This window comes from Arachis hypogaea, chromosome 5, assembly GCF_003086295.3.
Source record: "Arachis hypogaea cultivar Tifrunner chromosome 5, arahy.Tifrunner.gnm2.J5K5, whole genome shotgun sequence".
Lineage (NCBI taxonomy): Eukaryota > Viridiplantae > Streptophyta > Magnoliopsida > Fabales > Fabaceae > Arachis > Arachis hypogaea.
This window is the reverse complement of record NC_092040.1, coordinates 1,625,447-1,634,121: the sequence shown is the minus strand read 5'-3', so window position 1 is coordinate 1,634,121 and position 8,675 is coordinate 1,625,447. Positions and strand designations below refer to the sequence as shown.

The window sequence follows — 8,675 nt, the reverse complement described above, 5'->3', positions numbered from 1 at the left end:
CGAATTACTATGGACATCAACTCTTGAGTATTTCCCCAATTCGAATTATTATGAATAGCGTGTGTGTAATTTGAATCACCCATTAAAAATATATATTTTGTGTCTCTCTAAAATATTGAGACATTAATTTTTAACTTGAGACACTAATTATTTTTATAATTTTCTGTCATGTCTAACTTACCAAATAAAATATGAAACCGAAAGTCAGTGTTCACTGCTCACTTGTTCTTATTTTTTAAATTTTTTTAATGCTCTGGATCACGGGATGAATATTTGATCATTAAATGTTTTGTGATTTTATTGAAAGTTTAATTGATTATTTGATTATTGATTAACTCTGCTGCTTTACTGTGTTGTTGTTTTTTTTCTAGCGCTCTCTGTTTGGGCTCTTTTTTGTGGTTCTTTCCTTTGTCGTCGTCACTTGCTTCCTCCCCTCTGTTCGAGCTCTGCTTTGTTAATAATATTAATCCTGTGATTTTGAGTTGTTGGATTTGTTTACCCATTTTGTTAGTTTCTGATTTTTTGTAATTATTTTACTTTTTTGAAAATTTGTTAATAAAACTGATTTTTATGATTCTGAGTAGTTACTAGGTTTGTTTATTGATTTTGTTAACTTGAGTTGCTTGTTTTGAATTGATTATGTGATTCAATTTAATAACTCTGATGCTATAATTCCGAGCTATTGGATTCAATTTATTTGTTTTGAGTTGATTTAGTTTGTTAATAATTCTTATTCTGTAATTTTGGGTTGTTGGGTTCAATTTATTTTTGCTTGTTTTGAGTTTGATTTGGTGATTCAATTTGTTAATAATTCTAATTATGGGATCCTGAGTTGTTGGGTTTATCCTAAATTCCTGAGTTAATAAGAGTATAATACTAATGTTGTGAATTTTTGTTTATTCTGAGTTGTTGATTTTTTAAAATTCTGAGTTAATTTTATTGATGGTTAATTTTTATTGGTTGTATGTTGAAAATGAAACAATCAAAAAGTAATTAAATCTTTTGCTGTTTATGCTGATTTATTATGTATTTTTTTGTATTTGATTTAATTTTTTTTCTAAATTTTCTCTCTGTATCTGAACTTGCTGTTTAATCTATTATTTACTGACTGGAGACTAAATTATTGCTGTTTTGTGTTTGTGTTTTACTGTTTGTTCTGAATTTTTTTCCATAAAAAATCTTGTTTTTCTGGACCTTGCATAAAACTTCATTTTTTTTTCTTGTTTTTCGTTAGAATGTTTCAGATGAACGAGCTAAAAGAGATACAAGAATCTTCTTGAGTCATTGATATCATTATCTACAATAAATGAGCAACTGAAAGCAGTGTCACTGACTAGTGACTACTGGTAATTCCTATGTTCTTTTTTGATATGATGGTAGGTTGCTATTTTTTTAGTATAATATATTAAAAATGATTTTATTTCACCATATTATATGCAAATAATTTTTTATTTACACTTTGGTATAGTTTGAAGAAATAAGGAGTGGATGCAGAATGAAAGACAATGAAATACTAAAATTAGGAGAAGATTTGAAGGTAAAAGAGAAAACATGCAGAAATAAAAAAGAAAAGGTATTATTCTTCTTTAATTACTTATATTAAAAGAATCTTATTTGCTTGCTATAACCTCACGATTATTTAATATTAAGAAATTGTAGCTCTTATTTGTTATTCAGAGTAAGGAGTTTGAGAGAAAATTAAAAGAACAAGAATTAGTTGCAGTTACTGAAAAGAGTTATTTATACATAATGACTATTTTTTAATATATAAATAATATTTTTGTGAAATATTTTTGTATGCCTATTATATGTGCACTCTTTTATAATAAATTTTGTGTATTTTTTATGTATTCTTCTAATTTTATTGCTATGTGATTGTTGAATTCTTAAAGAATTTTCTTCTTTTAGCTAATTTTTTAATAAATGATAAAACCACGATTAAGTGATTAATTAAAGTTTAAAAATAGAGCTGCTGAAATATACCTAACGGGGTGGTGGTCGAGAGTTCGAGCCTCTTTCACCCCATTTTTTTTTCAAAAAAATTAACGCACTCTTTTAATTTTATTTTTTATGTATTTTTTACCTACTCTTTTAATTTTATTATTGTATGATAATATAATGATGATGATTAAACTTTTTTTTATATAGTATATAAACTTATTATTAATAATAATCATAATAATAATAATAATAATAATAATTAGCAATCTGTGAATGCATTTTTTGGTTATCAATTATTTGATAACGGTAGAATATATAATGATTATGGTTAATTTTTATATATTGTATATGAACTTACTAATAATAATTTATTTAACAAGCTACTATTATCTATGGTTCTCAAACTATAATCTCAAATAATTTTTTTATCAATTTTGTATATACACAAATACACCTAGGTACATACAAGCACCCCTCTTAGTTGACATAATTTTAAATTTAACATGTGATAATTTAATGTCTTATCATTAATAAATAGATAACTTATATTTAAATCTAACCATTTATATCTTTTTACATTTCATTTCAAATATTAAACAAATTTAAAAATATATCATATACTGATTATATCATACTAAAATATTCTTTTAATTAATTAAAAAAAAACTAAAATATCCATTTGAGTAATATGTAAAAGGATTGAAATACCTTTTTAATATTTTGACAAAATAACCTCTTATAATTAATTTGAAAAAACTAAATATCCTTTTAAGTTAAAGGTTATTAAATTTTATTAAGTCAGCAAAAAAAACATAAGTCACCAAAAGTAAAATTTATTAAAAATTAAAATTTGAATTTAACTTAAAAAAGACAAAATATTCATATAATCTATTATAAGAGGCTAAAATGTCCTTTTAGAATTAATTTTAAAAATACTAAAATATTTTTGTAGCCCACTTTTAATGTACTAAAATAACTTTTGAGGATTAATTAAAAAAAGACTGCAATACACTTATAAAATTAACAAAAATTAGATATATTTTAGTTCTCAATGCATTAACTTTTTAAAAGTAGTATGGGATATTATAAAACAAAATGAATATTGTTTATTAGAGATGACTATCTTGTACTTCCTTTTTAATTTCATAAATGAGCTAATAAACAAAGATCAACCTCTGGCCCTTTCCTCCAATCAAAGACCAAAAGTTTTTTTTATTACAAAATAACTTAATATATACAATAGATAAACTAATATATTAAAACTTGATTTTTCATCCGAACTAGTGTATGTTTTCATACTTTGTATGAGATAATACATAAAATTATATAAAAAAATTTATTAAAATTTAAATGAAAAATATATATATAATAATTATTATAAATATTTTATAATTTAAAAATATTAAAAATAATTAATATTTATTCTAATCAATTTATATTGGTTAAATGATTATCTTATTTGTCTGCTTAAGTAAGTATTTGAAATTTGAATAGATTAATAATAAGTAGAGCATCAATATGTGGTGGATTAATCTTCGACTTGTCGAGTTAAAAAAGTCGATAGAAAAAAATTGTATTTGTCTTTAAAATAGATTAATTTTTCATTAATAGCAGCGATACTTATGAACTTTTGTCTTTGTTGAAATTTACTTAGAAAAATTTTATTTATTGGTATCGTATTCATTCTTAAAGTCAAAATAATATGATCAACATTATTACTTGTTAAAATTTCACATTTTATAAAATAATTTTTAAATTTTCAAATTTATAAACTTATGTTATTACAAAAATTATTAGATCGATTAATATTTTTTGATAACATGTATACCAAAACACCATCGTTGAAACTTGATTTTTCATCCGAATATTTCTTCTTTTTTGGTCAAGCATTTGAATCTTTAATTTCTCTAGCTATTTGCACTATTTTTTTTCATCCTTTTCTATGTATTAAATGAAGGTAAGTTTCTTGTATCAAAAGCTTCTACCTGTTTCACTCATTTTTTCTTTTGCTAGCTAACGTTAGTTAGCTTGTAAAATTTTCAAAGTTTATACACATGCAATGACTAGTTCAAATACTTGTGAGAGTTTAAATTAAATAATTTAATTTAACATGAATGTTATGTCAGAATGAACTCTCTCATATTACAAACACACCCATTCTCAATTTCCTTAATTAATTAAATTCTAACTCAAATTGTGTAAATTAAAATGTTCCCTAATTATTATTATTATTATTATAACATGATGTGGCAAAAGGGTAAGCAAGATGCAATATTATGCATTTATTATGATTTCTAAATCAATGTAATTTCTAATTTCAACATATATATTTCATTTTAAATCAAATCATTGCCATATAATTTTTTAGACCCAAACAAACACTAGAGGTTCATATAGTTGCTTAGTTCTAAAAGGCTAAAGATTGCATAGTTGAATTCTGATGGATGCAGTTGAGCTACCATGCCCAACCATTTAGGGATTTTAAAGTGTTTAATAATAATAGTAATAATAATAATAATAATAATAATAATAATAATAATAATAATAATAATAATAATAATAATAATAATAATTTAAGCAAATTAAATTTAGTGGATGCTTACCTGTTTATTAGCTTATACCCTTTTTTCTTATATCTTTTTTTTTTTTGAAAGACTTTTTTCTTATATCTTATGAATGTTAGGAAAGTGGTCTTAAATTAATGGAACAGCCACTTAATTATAGCATTTGTTAATCTTGCTCTATCCTCCTTTTTAAGGTTTCAACATCGCTAATTGATTATCTTATCTGGATGGGAAATTGACCATAACAATATTGGGGAGCCTAAATTATAGGTGCTGGCCTAATCATCATCACCAACAACATATTCTGGTTGGAACTACTTACAGTTACACATGCTCTTTATATCACTATATATAAACCTATTTATTTATTTAATTTATTTATTTGAAAGGTATTTCTATTTCACATGTACTATGGTGATATGTGTTTCAATGTTTTTAAGTATTAATTTTAGTCATAAAATGATGAGTAGAGAAGAATTAAAAGATAAAATATATTAATAAATAAGACGAGAGACGAACGAAGAGATGAAATATATCTATAAAATACATCGTCAAAAGTATAAAAACTTTTTTTGCGAGATATTAGTGGTGAATGAATGACATTTTTCTTCGCGCAATAAATCTAAAGGAAGAAGAAGATGAGAAATAGAAAAAATAGAGAAGAAAAGAAAATAATGAAACTAATAAGTTTAGGATAATTTTAAAGTGAAAAATATTAAAAAAAATAATTCAAGATATAATTTAATTAATTTTTCAAATTAAAAATGTGTCTAAATATTTTAGAAAGACAGAAAGTACATATATTTTATGCATATTTATCTCTTTATATCTTTAATTTTGTGTCTTATAAAAAAGGCTATATATATATATATATATATATATAACTGTATTCATAGTTTTTTCGTAAACATAGGCATTAACCAAACGGTGTTTGACATATTTTATATTTCTTTTTCTTTATATATATCTACTTTTCAGATATTAAAGCAGTCTACCAAATGATTAGCCATATTAAGAAGAATATAATTTTTTTATATCTAGCTATCTTATTAGTATGAAATATTTTATATAAAAAAGTTACATTTATCTTCATTGATGATGTATTATCTTTACAATGAAATTTAGTATCACATTTTATAAATTATAAAGGTACATCGATGTAATATTAATTAACTTTCAGAGGAGATCAATATATGTTGTGTAAATTGAACAGACCCATGATAAATTTCACAAAATTTCATTAGAGCTCATTGTAATTTGTCCTAATCATAATAAAGGTCATAAATCATAATGAAACCCGTAGAAAACAGAGAGATGGGCATGACCTTTTAAGAGAAAAAAATCCGCACTAAAAAGATGGGCTTGACCCAAGAGCAGTTTAGCTTTGAGTCGTTTTCTTTTTTTTGGTCATACACTCGTAGTAGATACCATTAATATCAAGAGTTTTTAGCAACTGACATATTTAATTAATAATAATTGTAATTTTAAATAAATATCAAGAATATTTGTAATCACATAAATTTAAAAAATTTAAAAGTTATTTTATAAAATATAAAGTTTTAATAAGTAACAATGTTAATCATATTATTTTGAGTTCAAGCATGAATATGTTACCAACAAATAAAATTGTCCAAATAAATTTTAATAAAGACAAAAGTCCATAAATATTGCTATTAATAAAAAATTAATCTATTCTAAAGATAAATACAATTTTTTTATGAATTTTCTAGCTCGGCATCTCGAGAACTAATCCACCACATATTGATGCTCTATTTATTAAGGGTCTGTCGCTAATTAATGAATTGTTATACACACAAGATAAGATTCAAACTCAAAATACTTGCTTAAGCGGACAAATGAAATGATCATTCGACCAATTCAAATTGATTAAAATAAATATTAATTATTTTTAATAATTTTAAATTGTAAAATATTTATAATAATAATTATTATATATTTTTTTATTTAAATTTTAATAAAAAAATTTATATAATTTTATATATTATCCGCGTAGGACACAAAAGCATACATTAGTTTTAAATAAATATCAAGAATATTTGGTGTATGAACAGTGTTATTGATAAAAAAAAAAACAAAATGGCAACAAATATCACCGAACCAATTTGTGGACCTTCAACTGCGGGGAATGGATCATTGTGCGACCAAGTAAAATGAGAAAGACTTCATACGAAACCTCAAATTACGTTGGCTTAGACTTAGATATAGTCTTTGAAGTAGCGTGGGAAAAGAAAAACTAATTGTATCGACAAAGATTGGAGAACACTGAGAAAAAGTCCACATACTTGTTCAATTATTGCCATTTTACGTTGTTGAAAATCTCAATAAGGGTGTTTAGTGAAAAGGATGTGTAGGATGTTTTAGCTGCCACTCTACCTATGTTTAATGTGGATGGTTAGAAGAAATAAATAAATAAAATTCAGAACTAGATGAGAAATCTTATGCTCAATTTTCTATCTCCCTCCATTTTAAAATAGATGATGCTTTGACATTTTCATTTTTTAAAAAATAATGTATTTAGATGTGAATTAAGGGTTATTTGAGGTAAATAATTTAATTAAATTCTTTTGATAAAAGAGTTTAAAACATATATATGGATTTATATTAAAACAGTTTATAAATAAATTATTTTATGTTTAAATTATTATTATAGAAATACTTGTTTTAAATAGAAATAATAAAATAATTTTTGAAAAGGAGAAAAGTCAAATTTTTTTACTATTTCAAAAGTTTTTAAATAATTTTTCAAAAAATTAAAAGCATATTTAAAAAACTGTACTAAACAATGTAATTTTACATAAGTCAAAAAATCCAAAAAAATACCTTTTGAAAATTTTTAAACGGGCTCTAAATCTAGATACATTATCTTTTGGTTTAATTATTAGTCTTTATAGTTTTATTAAATTTGTAATTAGATCTCTATATTTTTTTCGTTCAACTAGATTTCACATTGTTTATAATTTTGTAATTAAATTTTTTCATATAAAAAATATTAACATTAATAGAATATTCTTTTCAAAAAATATGTAGTCAGAATTTTAATTAGATTCTTAATTGTAATAATTTGTAAAATCTGTTAACTCTAACAATTTTTGTACACTAATAATAATCTAATTATAAAATGAAAAATAATTTAAAAATTTAATTAAAAAATAAAAAATATAAAAATTTAATTAAAATTTTAATAAAAATTATAAAAACCAAAAAAATAATTAAACCTCAATTTTCTAGACAAATTATTTTAAAATAAAAGAAATATATGTTATATTTTGATATCTAGAGTTGTATAATTTTATTTATTAAATCTTGGACGTATCCTCCGTTAATAAGAGAGAGAACATTTTCCACTCCGAAAATTAATATTTAATCCACATGTAACTAATGATTAAAAACGGAGAAATATATGGTAAAGATGTTGTTTTAAAGATGTGCTTACGTGGCAAAATCTAAACCACACATTCTAAAACCACACTTTAACTTAAAACCGTAACTCTTCACAAAGAAAAGCGTCACCTAATGGAAAAAAGTAAATTAGAAGATTTAAGAGAATAAATAATTAAATTATCAAAACTAATAGATCAAAAATTAATGATTTTAACCAATGTTAATTGTAATGACACTGAATTCTTAAAATCAATACAAAATGATTTTTCTCAAAATCTTTATTTTACTATAAGTTTTATTGAAGGACTTCAAAAACCTGAAAAAACTTACTTTTCACATGGAATTTCTAAAAAATGCTATCATGGAAATGATTCCCCACATCTTCATCATACTTTTAACCCACAATTAAATTCTATAGTAGATATGCTTGAAGAAATATTACTATCTATAAAATTTCAAAGAAATAAGGAAAAAGAGAATCTCAAAGAAGAAAAATTTCAAAATATAATCAACATAACAGACTTAAAAGTAAAACCACCATTGAAATTATGAATATTGAAGAAAAATTAGAAGAAGTTACAATGCTTTTTAAACAATTAAAAATGGCTCAAGAAAATAATATTATGGAACATGGTTTTCAAATAGAAGAAGAATTAGTAAATTCTGAAAACATAGAAAATGAAGAACACATTCTAGATTATTCAAGTGACGAAGAACCAGCAATTCCAATACAAGTAAAAAATGAAGCTGGAACATCTAAGAATAATC

The 8,675-nt window shown here is 23.1% G+C and overlaps 1 long non-coding RNA gene across 1 annotated transcript; it reads left to right on the top strand.

Moving 5' to 3' along the window:
- The first annotated feature begins 236 nt into the window (after positions 1 to 236).
- LOC140173297 (uncharacterized) lies at positions 237 to 4,897 on the top strand. Its single transcript, XR_011861775.1, has 3 exons — positions 237 to 1,376; positions 1,469 to 1,573; positions 4,700 to 4,897. It is a non-coding gene; the product is annotated as an uncharacterized lncRNA (long non-coding RNA).
- Positions 4,898 to 8,675: the final 3,778 nt, after the last annotated feature.